Here is a 17981-nt window from a genome sequence, read left to right on the forward strand (position 1 = left end):
ACTAGTCATTCACCCAGCCAGGGTGGTCAGAGTGAAACACTTCACCATCTTGAAGGTTTGATAAACAACTCCACTCCGCACATCCCTAATTAAATCCTTCATATTTGACAATATAGCCCTCTAAAATCTCCTCTAAGTGATCATCCCCAAATTTGATAGTGCAAGCTACCCGAACGTGTCACTAATTCAAATGTGCAAGTGGAATTTCTCCTAAGGGCTAAATATATATTTTAATTTGATCTTCTCCGGATTTTGTCATAAAAGTGTTAAGAAATTCTATTAAGTGGCAAGAGAACAAGCAATGTAGTAGTACACAGAGCCTCTGGGGCCAGTAAACCTTTCCTGATGGAGAGCCACCCCCTCCACATGCTTGGTGAGGTTCTTGTTTTACCTGTTTCACCATCTGCCATATTAGAGGACTGAAGTCATCCGCAGGAAGGTAAGTAGATGGAGAGTAGAAGTAATAAAATAAGACACATGACCAGAAGTCAATAACATTGTTAAAATAGGTGCTGTACTCTTGCAAACACCATGGATATGAGCCTGAAAGTTGGGGACTCTTTACAATAGTAACAATTAAATTCTTAACATGCCTATAACATTTTATACAGTTAACAAATCAGTATTCAGATCCAGAAGGTTACAATGAGCAAACAGAGACTGAAAATGTTTAGATAAGCTGCTTAAATCACACAATCTACCAATAGTAGCCGTAGTTTATTCTGCATTTGCCATTCTAAGACTTAACTGCATTCACTCCCCTGATTGGCACATTTCTCTGCGGTACATTCTTAGCGATCCTTGTTAGTGTGTAGGTAAGTGGAGGAACAGAGAGGTTAAGTAACTTGCTCATAACACACAGGTAATAAATAATAGCGCAGGGCTCCAGTTCAGGAAGTTTCACTGGGAGGCCACATTTTAATCCTTCTACCCAGCTGCCTGCACAAGGGCCCATGAGCGTGAGATACCTTCCCACCCCAACCTCCTGCTCCTTCTAGCAAGTGTGAGACATTAATAGCAGTACATCTGTTTATAGTTCTCCTTGGAGGGAAGCCCCACTATGAACTGAGAAAGGAAGGTGCCTTGTTGGTACTCAGATAAAATGCAGAAAAGAGTGAAAAATGACTACTAATAAAATTTAATCCCAGGAAATGCCAGTTGCCTGCTGTAAGTGTGTGTAACTCCCCGTATCATTGAAAGATAAACACATAGCCTTCACAGGAAGCTATTTGGTTTGGGTAGCAATGATTCTTGACATTCAGGAAACTTGCTGTGCATACAGAAACATAAAAAGCTTCTATTGTACTTCTCAGCGGTGCTAAACTGTTCCATAAATAAATATTTCACTTTGTTTCCTTCTTAGTAAAATTATCTTTCTCTGCTTTGATAGATTTTCTCGTATTTAGGGCGACCTGTCCTAACCTCTGTTAGAAGAAAATGAGAAATACTCCCTATATACAAGATAAGACAAATCTAATAGTTGTGTTTGCAAACATCAAATAGCAGTGGGCTCAAGAAGTGTGATATAAAGCTATCAATTAATTTTGTTGTAACTCTATGCACCTGTGAATAACTGCTTAATTAAAGAGGCAAACAGAAATCTCTCCCAATAATACCTCACATTACTTGCACTTACGTGACTGTCAATTAGCTGGAGTGGATAAACACAATTGGAAACATGCCATGTGGACTTCTGGTAAAGGAAAGAAAAAAGATACAACCAGGAGATACGTGAATAAAGACAGGAGGACCCATAGAACAATATGGACAATTCTCTGTGGGAGAAATATCCGTTCTAATAAAGGAAATAAAAGTAGATGGCTTATAATGAAAGAACCAAACTCCCTCAATCACTGGAACAAAGAAAATGAAGCTTTCATACACAAATATACATCAAAAGGAAAAAGAGCCGGAGCATCTGGGCTGCTTGTGAACACGAGCTTAGCGCTGGTGTTTTATTTCTATATAAAAGAAAGCAAGACGAATCTCTAGGCTACTTGTCTCCCAAGATAATAACATTCTACCTCAAGGTCTCTCCTCACAATTTTACTTTGTCCACAATTCTTTAGTCTTTCAAACAACAACTTTGGCAAACGGTTTGGGAGAGAAGCTTAAAACTCTCGAGAAGAGTATGTCAAGGTTCCCTGTGGAAAAAGAGATGGATTATACAAGTTGGAAATTTCCAGTTGTCAGCTCTGGCTCTCCAGTGATTTATTTTGCTAATTGAAGGGAAAGGACTACGGAGTTATGAGATTGAAAATTGAACAGGCAACATTTGAATTATGATGAAATTATAGCCTACCACTAAAAGCCTCCTTCAACCTTTGTCATCAAAGAGGGTAGTGAAATCGTCACTGCTTTTATCCACTAGTGAGGCAAGTTTCAGTGATTTCTCAAAGAACCAGACCAAACCTTGGATGTATCACTAGCGAACAATCACGACAGCCCTCTGAACCCAGAAAGGGCTGGAAGCCCCTTGAGGGCTGGGTTTGCCGCTTACCCTGGGTTTCGTGAGTGTCTGATGCAGTGGCTGGAACTCAGTTAAAACAAACTTGAATGAAAATTACACTTTTTAAAAAAACCCTGTCCTATCCCCACCCTTCTAGTTCTTGAGCTCTTGAGGCAGGGAATGGGTCTTATTTTATGAATAGAAACACAAAAATGGAACGAAAGAAAGCCGGACTCACTTAACATAGTGGTTTGCTGCTAAGCCCTTGCTTGTCCTGAGACATAAACCTAGAAGAGAAAACATTTGAGCGTTTACAGGTGGGGTCCGTGTGTATGCCAGAAATACTCATATGACTATACACTTTTCCTAACTTTAAAGCAAAAGTACATTTCTTTTTCTTTCCTTTTTTCTCACTCATTTTGCTCACCTCTCACTCCCTGCCTTCAGGGAACCACCAATCTGTTCTCTATATCCATAAGCTTGTTTGTTTGTTTATAATCTTTTTCTGTCTGACTTACTTTGCTTGGCATGATGCCCTCAAGGTTTATCCATGTTGTCACAACTGGCAAGATTTCCTTATTTTTAAGGGTTGAATAATGTTCCATTGTGCATACATATATGAAATATATATGATATATACATATCACATATATATGATATATATCCCATATATATGATATATCATATAGCATGTGATATATATAGATATATATGCTATATATGCTATAAAACATATCTATCTCACATCTTCTTTGTCCATTCATCCCCTGATGGACATTTAGGTTGTTTCCATAATTTGGTAATTGTGAATAATACTGCAATAAACGTGGGGGTGCATATGCCTTTATGAATTAGTGTTTTTGTTTTCTTCAGATAAATACCCAGAAATAGAATTGCTGGATCATAAGATAGTTCCATTTTTAATTTTTAAAGGAACCTCCGTATTGTTTTCCACCGTTCCACCAATTTGCATTCCCCCAACAGTGCACAAGGGTTTCCTTTTCTCCACATCCTCCTCAACATTTGTTGTTTCTTATCTTTTTGATAATAGTCATTCTAACAGGTGTGAGGTGATATCTTATTATGGTTTGGATTTGCATTTCCCTGATGATTAGTGATGGTAAGCATCTTTTCATGTGTCCATTGGCCATCTGTTTTGTTTGGGAAAAAAATGTCTATTCAGGTCTTCTGCCCATTTTTTAATCAGATTTTTGTTTTGTTTTGTTCGCTGTTGTTTGCTCCTTTTTATTAATTTGGATACTATCATTTGGATATTAGTTTGGATATTAACCCCTTTATATATTTGGATATTAACCCCTTATCGGACATGACTTGTAAATATTTTCTTCCATTCAGTAGATTGCCTTTCATTTTGTAGATGACAAAATGTATATTTCTAAGGCAAATACAAAGTAATCTCTCAAAATAATGCCTAAAATTACTTGCAGTTATGTATCTGTGATAATATGTGTCAAATCTGGTTCATTATCTGTTTTTATAAATAGAGTTGTGTTGGAATAGAGCATGTTAACGTGTTCGTGTGCTGTCTCTGGCTGACTTCACACTACAATGGCAGAGCTCGACAATATGGCCTGCAGAACCTGTCCCATTTATTACCAGGTCCAGTACAGAAAAAGTCTGGTGACCCCTGATTTAGTTGATGTGATTATATTCTTTTTAAAAATGCTTACCAAATATCAGGCACTGTGATGTATCTCATTATCATGTTTACATGATTTGTCTCATTAAATTGAGCTAACAAATACATGCAGTTGATTTGATTCTTATCTTCATTTTCATAGTTGAAGTTTAGAGAGGTTAGGTAACTAGCCTGTCAGTCAGAGGTTAAACCCTCTTCTAAACCCTCCTTGAGGCCGCGCTGCTGGGCTGGTAGGTGAAGATGTTGTTGACTCCCCTTTGTATTCCAATAACGCTCTGTAATAACCTACGAGACAATTACCTCACAGTTGTTTGTTTGTTGATTATCTGCCCAGCTACCTGCCTACTAGACAAGCCTGTGTCGCTTTCATCTCAATCCCTGCATGTATCTCAGCGAGTACAACATTGTCGGTGTCCTGACTTCTTGTTAAATGAGTGAATACCTATATTGGTGTATAACGCTCTGTTAGTCCACTTGGGCCGCCATAACAAAATACTATAGACTGGGTGGCTTAAACAACAGAAATTTATTTTCACCCTCGTGATCTTATTTAACCTTAGACCTCTCCTTAAAGGCACTGTCTCCAATACAGTCATGGGGGGGGGGTTAGAACTTCAACGTATGAATTTTGGGGGACACCATTCAGTCCATAACAGTTAGTAGGGAAGACATTATTAGTCGTCTGCCCTCACCTCCATTTTCAATCCCCTTCTCCTGGAAAAGTTAAAACTTTTAGTCTGTTAGAGACTAACAGAGGCCATATTACTGAGATCTGACAAAGAGCTGACATCTCTCCGTTCAGCCCATTTCTCTTCTTCCTTCTTTCTGCCTGGAACACAGACATGATACCTAAAGGTTCAGCCTTCCCTCTATTGTAAGGTCCAAAGCCACGTTCTAACTAAAGGAGAGCTGGAAGGGGCCTGGATCCTCAAGGTCACTGGTAATTTGCACACCAGCGTACAACTGCCTATTTCCAGACTTCTTGGTACATGATACAATCCTTGCTGCCAAATCAGTCCCAATTGATTTCACTTGGCACAAAGGGAATGACTCTACCCTAGTTAGAAGTACCAGAATCAGTTCTACCACTGACGAGCGCTACAATATTGAATAAGCCCTTCATCTCGAAGAAGTGGGGCTAGATGACTAACCGATGACTTTCTTCCAGCTCTGAAAAATTATATGATTCGATGGTTCATACAGGGAAAAAAAAATCTGCAACAAGCCAGGACATTCCCACATAATTCAATAATAACATTCTTAAAGAACGAGTATGCTAGAAGAGTCTGTATGAGATTAATATATGTTTTTAAAAATATTTTAGTTAATCTTGCCTATAAAACCCTTTTGTCCTGGTGTTTTCTCTGTGAGAATTATTTTAAATTTATAATGATTTATTTTCTTAGAGAGCACCAGTGAGGACTGACAAAGAATGACACGGTCTTTCCTGTCCTGCCTGCAGATGATGCTATGTCCCTGTGACTCCAATTGACCCCTAAATATACTGTTAAGCACATATTTTAAACGTGACAAGATAATCAATAAATCTCATAAATATTGATGTCTTACAGAGGAAATGTATCTTCTCGAGATCAGCATATGGAGCGCAGCACCCCATCCAGTCACTCTTCATAAGTCCTATAGAAAGTCATTGTCACATTATTTTTGCTTTCTTACTATGTCATTACAGAGTGTGTCAAGGATGCCTGTCAGGCACTTGTACCAACAATGTTTTGAAGCCATGACATCATTTTGACACTAATTTCCATTTTTCCATTATTCCATAAGAAGCCCCTAACATCTCCTATTTTATGGCAAGCTTTTTACTGTCTACGAACTCAGACATCAACTGGGACTATTGCTTCCATGGGGGAAAAAAAAAAAAATATATATATATATAGAGAGAGAGAGAGAGAGAGAGAGAGACAGGTTTGTTGTTAATTGATGCGCTAAGGATTAGAGTAATCTTTGTATATCCTGGTAATATGATATACAGTGATTGGACTGATCCCCCCCTTTAAGTCTCTGCCTAATGACACCCCCATTTTTCAATTCCTTAATAGCTGCAAGCCTTATGGAAGGAAATCCTTGGCCTTACCAAGTATTTTCATTTTCAGGAATAACTCCAGGGTGAGCGAGATAAAACAGTGGGAGCCGGCGATTTTTCAGAGTACTTTACACTGTCGCCCACCCCGTCCAAGTCTGTCGCACTTACAGTAAGTGGTTTCACTAAAATCCTTCAGTTTATTGATGCCTCCTTCATCCTTCATTGCATGTTTGCATCTGGCTCTGTTGGGACGGGCTGCATGTAATATAAAGTGCTCTTCACCCAGCAGGGAACCAGGTCTGATTCAAGGCAGTGTGAGCTGTGTGCGTCCTTGGAGACCAAAGACATGACAGACTTGTTCTGGTCTTTGAGAAGCATTTCCCTAACTAAATGGGTTCACTGCACCCAGATGGGTGACAAAATGTAACAGTTCACAGTTTGAGGAATAAATAAATAAATAAATAAATAAATAAATAAATAAACGGAGGGGTTTAGTAGAAAAGCAAAGATGAGCTTTTATCCTACCTAGGCATCTTATCATATAGGAAATAAGCTGAGTAAGTATTATAGTCCCAAGAATTAGAGCTGAGTTATGACATTACAATTTTGTTTTGACAAAATTTTAAAATTCAGGGCTTTTTAGATGCTTCAGCATAACATAGTGGTAAAGCTTATGGACTCTGGAGCTATTTCTCTATATTCATAAATGCCTCTGTCACTTACAAGCTGTGTGACCTTGGGCAAGTTGCTTAACCTATCTGTGTATCAGTATCCCCACCTGAAAATGGGGATAATAATAAGACCTTATCTCATAAGATTGTTATGAAATTTGAGTTAATACATCTACAGTATATGTTAACTAACTGGAATTTAAATAAAAACTTAAAAATAAATAAATAAATAAATAAAACAATGCCTGACCCAGTAAGTACTCATCCAATAAATGTTAGTTATAACCAACAAATGGTCATATTTTTCATCACTGTTTATGAGCATTTGCTTGTTAGGGATAAACCATAAGCACCAAATACTCTCAGTGAGCTACACAGCAGCAAGTGGTCTAACATTATTCCTATAGCCTGTGAAGGCTCTATGATGTGTCCACTTGGCTTGGCTGAACTACAGTCTCCAGAATTTCCTTTCTGGTGTGTTTCCAGTTAGGGCAGACCAAGAGGGACATTTTCCGAGAACTGCAAGAGGATGGAAGGGAAGCAGTACCCATTTGGTAGTATACACACCTGCTTACTCAATTATATACTAACCTAAGAGCAGTTAGGAAGGGATTTTGGAGGTATCATTAAGAGCCCCGAATCAACTGGCCATAAATTAATTAAAAGTGCCTGACTTAATTTTATGATCTCTTCATTCCAACCTTCTTTCATTAAAATTTTTGACATAATAGTTCATGATTTTTTTTCTATTTTTCATTTTCCTACATTTGTCCCATCTCAAATGGCTTCCTCACCTCTAATCCACAATGTTTAAGTCAAGTGATTTAAAAAACCCTTTTAAAGAAGGTTTATAGCTCCCCTGAGATGGGACTCCAAGCTTCCTCTCATGCTCCTGGATTCCATCCCACTGATGATCTTCCCTTCTTGACTGTCTCTCTGTGGGTCCAAGCTTTATCTTTTGGGGGTTCCACGCTACTCACGATCTTACCGACGTGGATGCTTGTCCTAAACTGCAGGCTTGCTTACTTCCACATTTTTGTAAGGCTATTCTTTGTAATAAATCTCTTTGTCTATCTAAGCCAGTTCTCATTAATTCTGCTTCTCTGGTTGAACCTTGACTTAAACCTAGGTTTACTGGAATGGAATTTTGGCCAAGAATACTACATATTGGAGTCACCTTAAAATTCAAATCCAGTCTTTGAGACACCTGAAATAATTAACAGCGTAGGTAACCATTATGAAGTCCTATTAAAATGATTATGCAAAAGTGAGATAATTCAGCTGCTACGTTAGATGGGACTTAAAATACCCTAATTATCAATGGTGAATTATTTGAGCATTGGGAACTGGTAGTAAAGAAGCCATGAGAGGTGGGATAAATGTAGGAAAATAAAAATTTAAAAACAAATTATGGACTGTCATTTCAAAAATTATGAGAGTAGGGGGCACTTGGGTGGCTCAGTTGGTTAAGCATCTGACTCGATTTCGGCTCAGGTCATGATCTCAGAGTGGCGGGATCGAGCCCTGTGTTGGGTTCTGCACTCAACAGGGCATCTGCTTCTCTCCCTCTCCCTCCGCCCCTCCCCCTGCTCTCTCTCATGTGCACTCTGTCTCTAAAATAAATAAATAAATCGTTTAAAAAATTATGAAAGTAGGGCAGAATGAGGAGATGGTAAGATTTCAAGAAGTCTCGAGTTTGGATGGAATAGAATATAATGCAAAAGCTAAAAAGGCAAAAAAAAAACCCCAATAATAATAATAATAATAATAACCATTTTTTAAAGTATAACTAAAAAGAGGTGGAACAAAATGGCCAGGGCATATATAACATGGAAACCCTAGTGACGTAATGAATTCATACTATACAACACTTCTGTGCTAAATGTTAAATGAAAGAACCAATTAAATAAAATGCATCCACACAAGTATCTTTTTACTGCTTTCTACAATTCTCTCTCTCTCTCTCTCTCTTTTTTTTTTTTTTTTTTTAGGATTTTATTTATTTATTTGACAGAGAGAGACACAGTGAGAGAGGGAACACAGGCAGGGGGAGTGGGAGAGGGAGAAGCAGGCTTCCCACCGAGCAGGGAGCCCGATGCGGGGCTCGATCCCAGGACCCTGGGATCATGACCTGAGCCGAAGGCAGACGCTTAACGACTGAGCCACCCAGGCGCCCCTCTCTCTCTCTCTTTTAATGCAGTCAGATACTACCCTAATATAAATTACTCCCTGGAAACAAGTTGCTCACTTTCAGAAGATGAATTAACTCTCAGTACAGGTTAATAGAATTGAGCATATTAGAGCCTCAGTTTGATCCCTATGACCTTAGAGTCCAAAAGAACTTCAAAGTAGGTAAAGCAAGGGGAAAAAATATGTGCACCTTTCCCTTTCTGGATATTTTTGTGTGAGATCTGCTTGACAGATCTTTTGGGAAGAAGAGAAAATGACACAAGCTGAAAAAAGATTTCCCCACTGAACCCATGGGAAAAAGAGGGGAAAGGAGAAATGGGTAAGAAAACACAAGGTGGGTAAACTTTGGAAGGCAGCAATCAAGGACAAGAGGCTGATTAAACAAGGAAGTGAGTTAATGATTATATCTTCTTTTCATTATAACTTCTGAATATGAAGAAATATCACAATATTAGGAAAGTTTGGGGAAAAGAACTCCCTAGGGCCCCAGGATGTAATTTGGTTATCATTTTCTTGCTTTTGATTTGATGTTGAGTTTTTAAATCTATTATTTTAAATTTGGGGACAAGAAAAAATATACATTGGCATCCCTTTTGTATTCTTGAGTAATTGAAAAGAAGGAAATAGAAAACCTCCTTTTGTCCTAAATCCCTATAACCCTGGCTGGCTGCAGCTTAGTTCTCAGGAAAATATGGGAGTCATGAAGGAAAACTTTGGCCCCAAGAATGTGAGAATACCATGTCGAAGATTTACTGTCAAATGATAGTTATCCATAATTGCCAGTCATTAGGGCAACTTTCTTAACATCAAAGCATATATTGTTGCTTTATGTACCAAAGCAAATAAAACTTTCATATGCTGGTGCAAGTTTACACTCTGGGGAGTGTGAGTTTTCCTTAAATTGACTTTTTATCCTTTAGGGGAAGTTGTATATTTGTTGAAATACAACAGAGTGCAACATGATGGGTTAGAAAGAATAATGGAGGATTCAAAGTCATGAGCTCATTTTTAGTGCCAGGAAAACTTTTTTTTTTTTTTTTGCCTTTTGAAGTGATACACAAGCAAATTGTCAATAGAAGAATCACTATAAAGTGCCAAAACCTTAAAAATCCTCTTAATCACACTGCAGCTGGGTCAGTCAACAAACTGCATATGCAGGCGATGGTTCATCCTATACTGGGATCCATGAAAAAGATACAAAATAATGATGTATTAATAACTAACTTTTGCATACTGCTTTATAATTTAAAAAAAGACTTTGGCATTTATTATCTAATTTCATCCTCAAAAGACCATGTGAACCGTGTATACCTAAGCTTCAAAACTTTGATGAGAATTTATAAGATGTACAGCAAATAAACAAAACCTCCTACAAAGCAACAAACAAATAGAACAATGTTAGCGTGTTAGATAGAGCAAACTGGATGCAGGGGTGATTATAAAGTAATGATTCTATAGTATTACAAGTTTCCTCCCCACTCCTCTCCACTCCACGCCCCCCCAAAAAAACCCACACACACTTAAGTTTTTCTTCCAAACTGTCCAAAGTTAGAAAGCTTCCAAAGCTTCTACCAAAGCTAGAAAGCTACATACTTACTATGGTGAGTTTTCATATCACCTAACTTGTGGGTACTCCCTTTTTGCAACTATTTTCTGAGCTGACTTTTGAAAGAAAAATGTTTTCATTGCTTTGTAGTTACATTTCGTTTTGATCAAAATAACTATTACCCAAGGTTCAAAATGAATTTTGGTTGTTTCCTAAAAATTCGAATTTGTCTCCAAATGATATAAATTGGGCACTTAAAAGAGATGTCATGAATTTAAAAAAAACTTTTTTTATATAATTAAATATATATATATATATAAAGAGAGACAGGGAGATTATTTTTGGATAGAGAAAAAGGCATACAGCTACTTGAATGAAGGAATTGTCTAATTCTATCCCTCGTACTTTGTGTTTAAAAGACCATGTCCTAGGACTCTTAACTACAAGGCTCTGATGAGCTCCTCAAATCCAAACCCCTAAGAAAAGAATATGACAAATCAGAATTAAGTAACAGGACCAAATTTAGAAACACAGTGACATGATGTGAAATAAAGGTCACAAACTGAGGATTTGGGTATTACTCTATAGATTGGCTGTCAGGAGGCTCATCTCTTGCAAGTGTGAAGGACATTATTACAGCAAACATTCCACATGGTAACTTTTACTACTGATGCTCCCTTAATTGTCTACACTTCTTTTTGCCTTAATTTTCTTAGTTATTAAAAAATAATTTGATATTATTATCTCTATAACCCACTGCAAATTCACCTCAGGACAAAGATGAATATAGATAAATTATACATTAATTGGTTTCAGTGGGTGGATGGTGGCAAAGAGTTATACCATCAATCTGAAATATATGGAAAAAAGGAAAACACTACACTTAAGTTACCTTGGCTGAAAAATGATGTCAGATATCTCAAGATCACATGTATTTGCACCTGTTTGAGTCTCTTTCTCCCTTTGTCTTCAACGCCAAGTTAACTTCTGCTTTGAGTTCATGAAAGCCTCTTCTAATAGATGAAGTTGAACGACAATTAATTAATACCATAAACTTAATACCATGTGTAGAGGTGGCAAGCAGATTGACTGAAATATTAGGAAATATTAGAAATATTAGAAAATACTCGTAAAGGTGAGAACAGCGAACACAACTTGCTTAATTAGTTAATTATTCACCAATATTTATTGAGCTCCCAGTACATTTTTCTGAATAGTGGTGAGACAGAGGTGAATGAGAAAATCAGGAGTTCTGTCCTTCTGAGGTCATTGTCTGATAAGAATGACACAAGGCAGGTGCTCAATGAATAAAGAAAAGTATCTTTAAGGAAAGCATTTATAAAAGTGAGATGTAGAGTGGAGCATGTAGGTCTGGAGATAACGTTGAGAAAGAGAAAGAAACTAGTTTAAGAGGCGCCTGGGTGGCTCAGTCGTTAAGCGTCTGCCTTCGGCTCAGGTCATGATCCCAGGGTCCTGGGATGGAGCCCCACATCGAGACCCACATCGAACCCCACATCGGGCTCCCTGCTCGGCGGGAAGCCTGCTTCTCCCTCTCCCACTCCCCCTGCTTATGTTCCCTCTCTGGCTGCGTCTCTCTCTGTCAAATAAATAAACAAAATCTTAAAAAAAAAAAAGAAACTAGTTTAAAAAGACCTGAGGATTTTCTAGTGTTAATTTTTAATATCCTTTCAAATATTTAGCCTAAAGACCTGGAAATAATTAGTAAGTTAGAAATGGAGGATGTGACAGATGTTAGGACTTATTGTGGTGATCATTTTGCCATATAGACAAATATCAAATTATTATGTTGTACACCCGAAACTAACATAATATTATATGTCAGTTACAACTCAAGTTAAAAAAAAAAAAGAAAATCTTCTAATAATAACAACAAAAAACGAAGTGGAGGAAATGGGAGAATGATTTGCAGGCAGGAAGAGGGTAGATGAAATAGAAACGCCTTTTCACACAGGAAGCTTCTGGGCAATAGGCAGAAAGAAATTTGAGAGCAGAGTACAGGTAAGGGAATAAATATATGGACAATATTAAATTTAATTATCAGAGACAGAGGAACATTCCCTTAGTCATTAAGAAAAGCATTGAATCAAGCAAAAAGAAAACACTTTTCACCCAAATATGTACTTATCCAGAAAAGCTAATTTTGCCACTTGAGTACAAAGCATTTACCTTGTAAATATACATACTTGATTTCTTATGCAAATAGTAAATAGCAAAAGCCACGGAGGCCAAATACAGATATTTTGTCTCTTGGATATTCTTTGACTTTGTTAATTAAGAAGTTAAGACAGATAATGAACCTCCATTTTCTCTATCCCTGAGTAAGTCAGTGTGAAAACATTTGGGCCCCTGGAAGTATTGATCAGGATCTGTTGCTTATTATTCCCAAAGCATGCAAAGGGAAAATTCCATTTTAAATATTGATTTACGCAGCCCCGTTCTGATCGCTGCCTCTGAATTACCACTGCTCCCATCGTCAGGAAACCGAGTTCCGTGGATCAGAACTGTGCGAAGAAGCAAAATCTCCATCCTGCAAGGACAGGAGGAGTGCTACAACCAATGCAGGTCAATCAAGTTATAATGGGCTCTAATTAGCACTCCGAAAGCTGTTAAATTCTTTACCTGCAGCTGAATGGCAGTTAAAAAGGTGTGAAATCTTTTCTTTCCTTTGAAAACATCACAGAGTTTAAAAATTTCCCCCCAATCTCTTTCGTATATCTTAAAGTCCAGAGGGAGAACCAAAATGGAAAGAGAAAAGGTGGTTTGGGAATCAAAAGGTTGTTATTATTTTTTAATCTTTTGGGATCACAGCATACCCACTTGGCTTCTGTCCCTCAGTATTCAGGTCTGTGAAATGGGATGGGAACAAAAATACCTACCTTGCAGAAGAATTGTGAGGAATAATTATTTAATGTTCAAAATGCTCTTTGAAGATGAAGAAAATGATTCATGTGGCTAGGTGTTATAATCACCAACCTAAGCCCAGGCAGAAATATCAGAAAAAAATTGAAGCTAGTTTTGAGTGAAGAGAAAATTCATTCTTGATGCTTGTAGTTTTAGATTTCTGATGCTAACACAAAATGCACAAAATTCAAGATGTAAAGCAAAATTATATGGAGAAAACTGCTCATGCTGCTTCCACTCCTACCCCTTCTGATCCTGAACTAGATAGCATAGAGCAATCTGGCCTCGAACTGGAAGAGTATTTCTCAGATGGTATTCATCATTCCTTACTCATCCACATGGAAAAATTAATTTAGTACTGCAGGTGTAAGTGTAATTGTGCATGAAAAATTATTTACAAAAGAAAGCAAAAGGATCCACTAATCATATTTGTGTTTGGTGTCTCTTTTCACTTCCTTTTTGTGTTATGTAATTATAATTACAATCTTAGAAAATTTAAGTCATATCATGTTTCTTCTGGTGTCTATTTCAACTTGGAAACACTTCCACATTAAAATTGTCATCAATAAACATGTGAATGCCCATTAAATGCTTTACACTTTAATAGACTTGGTTTGGAAGTAAATAAGAAAAGAAAAACAGTGTTCCAACTTTCATGGATCTCAAATTTAATAGTGACAGTATAAATGCAGCAAAGAATGTCCAGACTTAACAAATACTGAAAATAATAGACATATTCTTAGAGAAAAATGATGTAGGCCAGGAGATGAGGAGAGGAAATGAATTTTTCCAATCCATTTTTATATTACATATCTTATGGATATTTTTTGACTCTAAGTGTTGAAAGATTTAAAAAAAAAAAAAAAAGGTACCCATGAAAAAGAAACTACTAAAGAACAATAAGTAATTGAAAACTCAGCAGATGAGAAGAGAGGACTATTAAAGAATGGAAAGTGTCTGGTCATTCAGTAGAGTTGTCCACTGAGTCTGTGCTACTAAAACCCTGGGGGTCAGCTTCTATGGATGAATACTCCTACAAACTCCACTCAGGCTCCTATCCTGAATTTCAGATCTATATTCAAATGTTTATGGGTCACGTTCAATTGGATGTCCTGCAGGCACTTCAAATTCATTTGTCACAGCTGAATATAATAAATTCCCAATCCAACTTTCTCCTGCTGTGTCTTATCTCAGTTAACGGTTCTGCTTGATATTCACCCAGAGTGCTACATTAGAAACCTGAGCTTTATTACTGACTCCACCCACTAAAAACTTGCTTCTAATCCACCACCAAGTCCTATCAGTGTTAATTCCGAAGTTTGCTCAAATTCATCCATGTTACTTCAGTTGCCCACTCTAGTTTATGTCACTGTCATCTTTTGGCCAAATGAGGGTGTTTCACTTGGGCGTCCTTATTGCGAGCAAGAGAAATGCCTTCAACTTTCTTAAGCAAACACCGGGAGTTTATGAAGAAGCTCCAAGGTAGCTCTCAGAATCTCAGGGCAGGTTGAATAATTGGGCTTGAGAAAGAACAGGAAGATGGATTGAGGCCACAGGAATGAATGGGGCCTCTGCTGATTTGGTGAACACCAAAATTTTGGAATTTTTTGTCATTTATCTCAAGGATAAAACTCTGAATTGAATGTTATTATGCTAACTTGAGCCCTTTGCCCAACCCTTGGCCAGGTCTGGGTGCAACACATTGAGGGGAGATCCGATGCTGAGCTCAGAGCCACCATAAGGTGTGATGTACTCCTTCCTAAGCTTCTTCGTGTCCAATCTTACTCTCTCCCTTCCCCCCACTCTGCACACAGACAGAGCCACCTTCCTGAAACACAAATGTAAACAGAACAATGGTATCCCACTTGAAACCCTACTATGGCTGCCTGTTCTCAGGAAAATGTCCTCCCATCTTTATGAACTGGCCTCTCTTTTAAAAACAATCTTCACTTTTTACCATTCTAATCCCTCCCTTGCCAGATGCTCTCGTGAGTTTCCACCACACTGAAATTCTTGAGAACCACTTCACATTCTTTCCTTTGGGTCTTTCAAAATGCTCTCTGCCTAAAATGCTCTTCACTCTCCTCCTCATCCTTCTCACGTAGCCCATATCACCTCTCCCGGCATTACTCTGTATTAAAATGGCTGGTGTATTGCTTCTTTCATGTGGGGGGTCGATTAATATCCTTCAAAAATTCATCTCCACTCAGAGCATCAGAATGTGAATTTTTTTGGACATAGCATCTATGCAGATGTATTTAGTTAAGGATCCAGAGAGGAACTCATCCTGGAACCCTAAACCCAATGACTGGTGTCTTTATAAGAAGAGGAGAGGACACAGAGACACAGAGGGAAGACAGGAACACATGGAATCCCAGAGGTCATATGGACATAGAGGCAGAGATTGGATTTATACTGCCACAAGCCAAGGAATACCTAGACACTGGAAGAAGCAAGGAAGTATTCTCCCCTGGAGCCTTCAGAGGGAGCCTGGTCCTGCTGACACTTTGATTTCAGATTTCTAGTCTCCAGAACTGTGAGAGAATAAATTTCTGTTGTTTTAAGTCACTGAAGTTGGGGGGTAATTTTTTTTTTTTTTTTTTACCACAGCCTGAGGAAACTAATACACTTGACAATATGGCCTGTTAGGGACAGGAAAGACATTTATTGCACTTATTTTTGCATCCCAAGAGCTTAGCCTAATGCCTATTGTATAATGGGCTTTCAATAAATAATTGTAGAATGAGTGAATAAAGGCAGGTCTTCCCCACATCCCTAGTATACTAAGTCTTGGCTCTGTCCCAATTCATCCCCATCCCTACAGTGGGTGTTAACATCTCTCTGTTTTAATAATCCACAGACATAGTAGATTAATACCTGTTAATATCTACTCTTAAAATAGTACCTTGGGATTATTTAAACTAAAGTGCAAGTGAGAGAATATACCTCTTAAACAAGATTTGCCTTTTATCTGCAGGGAAAAAAAAAAAAAGCCTTAAACTAAAGAATAAATCTCTTGTTATAGAATTTCACATCTCAGTAGAAAATACAGAAGATATTGTCTTAGGCCAAGGAGATAACCTTGTGTTTCTGAAACTTACTTTTTCAGATTCTGTAGATTATACAATCTTGTCTGACCCTAATCTTTTGCACGTAGATGTTTTAGTTAAAAATGGTAAAATTTTACCAAGAAGACACAAATATCTCAAATTTCAGAACATCATCTTCTCAGGAAGAGATCAGTAATTTGGTTAAATGAAATCTCCAAACACAAAACAGTGTGAATCTGGTCTAAAGCACAAAGGAGAATAACTGATTATAGACTCTGCCCTGGAACCAAACAGATCCTCCATTTTGAGTGCTTCTCTGCAGGACGTTGGCAATATTGATTGAATCAATCTGTTTTCAATATTCATATGCCAAATGTATCTCAGTTCATTTCAAAGCAACAATCACATACGCAAGCCAAAAAAGCAGATTTGCATATGGGTGCAGACGTCCTTGCCCTTTATGGTACGCTCACGTGCACACACACACACACGCACACACTAAATGTTATAATAAGGTATTTTACTCTATGCACATCAGTTAGGACTAAGAAAGGAGCTGAATTTCCAGGGTTATTAAGAGCTCTTTTCTCACCAGCTCCATCAGTCATTGTCCAATCCCACAAATGGAATAACAAAACCTCGTGAAGGCATTAGCACTCACCCTGAAGAGCTATCTGCTATCTGTCTTAATATTCCAATTTTGAAGATTTCTTAGATGACACATTTTAAGATTGCCTTCTATGTAGGGTTTATGTTGAAGCCCTCTAGCACCTCCTAACAAAAATTGTATCTCTTATCACTTATTATTATACGTAAGAAAGGGCTGGAAATTGCAGAAGTAGACATCTAGAAATGTAGTCTATAATATGCAGGCAACACACTTTTGCTAACTGGGTAAAAGTGCTTTATAAATTCTATAAATTAATGAAACACTTGAATATGAAAATGTAGATTCTAATTGCCTGCCTATGCCAAAAATAAATTTTCTGGAACTCCAACTATATAGTGTGATAGAAAGTAAAATAAAATTTTGGATACAAAGAAAATATTACACATCGTGCTTATCTTTTGAAAAATAAGAAGTATCACTTATCATTCAGTTATTTTTCGACAGATGCTTAATTGAGGAAACTTAAAATGTATTGCTGATGACCGAAGGAAAACAGATTGATGTAGAAAGTTGACTGAGTGCTTGGGAATATTACAAAGGAATAATGTTTCAAATGTAGCCAGCTAATGGAAGGAGCACGTTGCAAAGCACTGGGCGCCAATATTCTGCATATGTCCAGGGAAACTGTAGACATTGACTTCCTGATGGAAGTTTGGAATATGGAGGAAGAAGAGGGCTTATGAGCCTTCGGATTCCTGGTTGAAGCAATGAAGGTGCCTTTCCCTCGCCTCCCCCTCCCCCACATTTGCCATGTCAAGGAATGCTTCTGAACCCAT

The sequence above is a fragment of the Halichoerus grypus genome, chromosome 4 (genome assembly GCF_964656455.1).
Source record: "Halichoerus grypus chromosome 4, mHalGry1.hap1.1, whole genome shotgun sequence".
NCBI classification, from domain to species: domain Eukaryota; kingdom Metazoa; phylum Chordata; class Mammalia; order Carnivora; family Phocidae; genus Halichoerus; species Halichoerus grypus.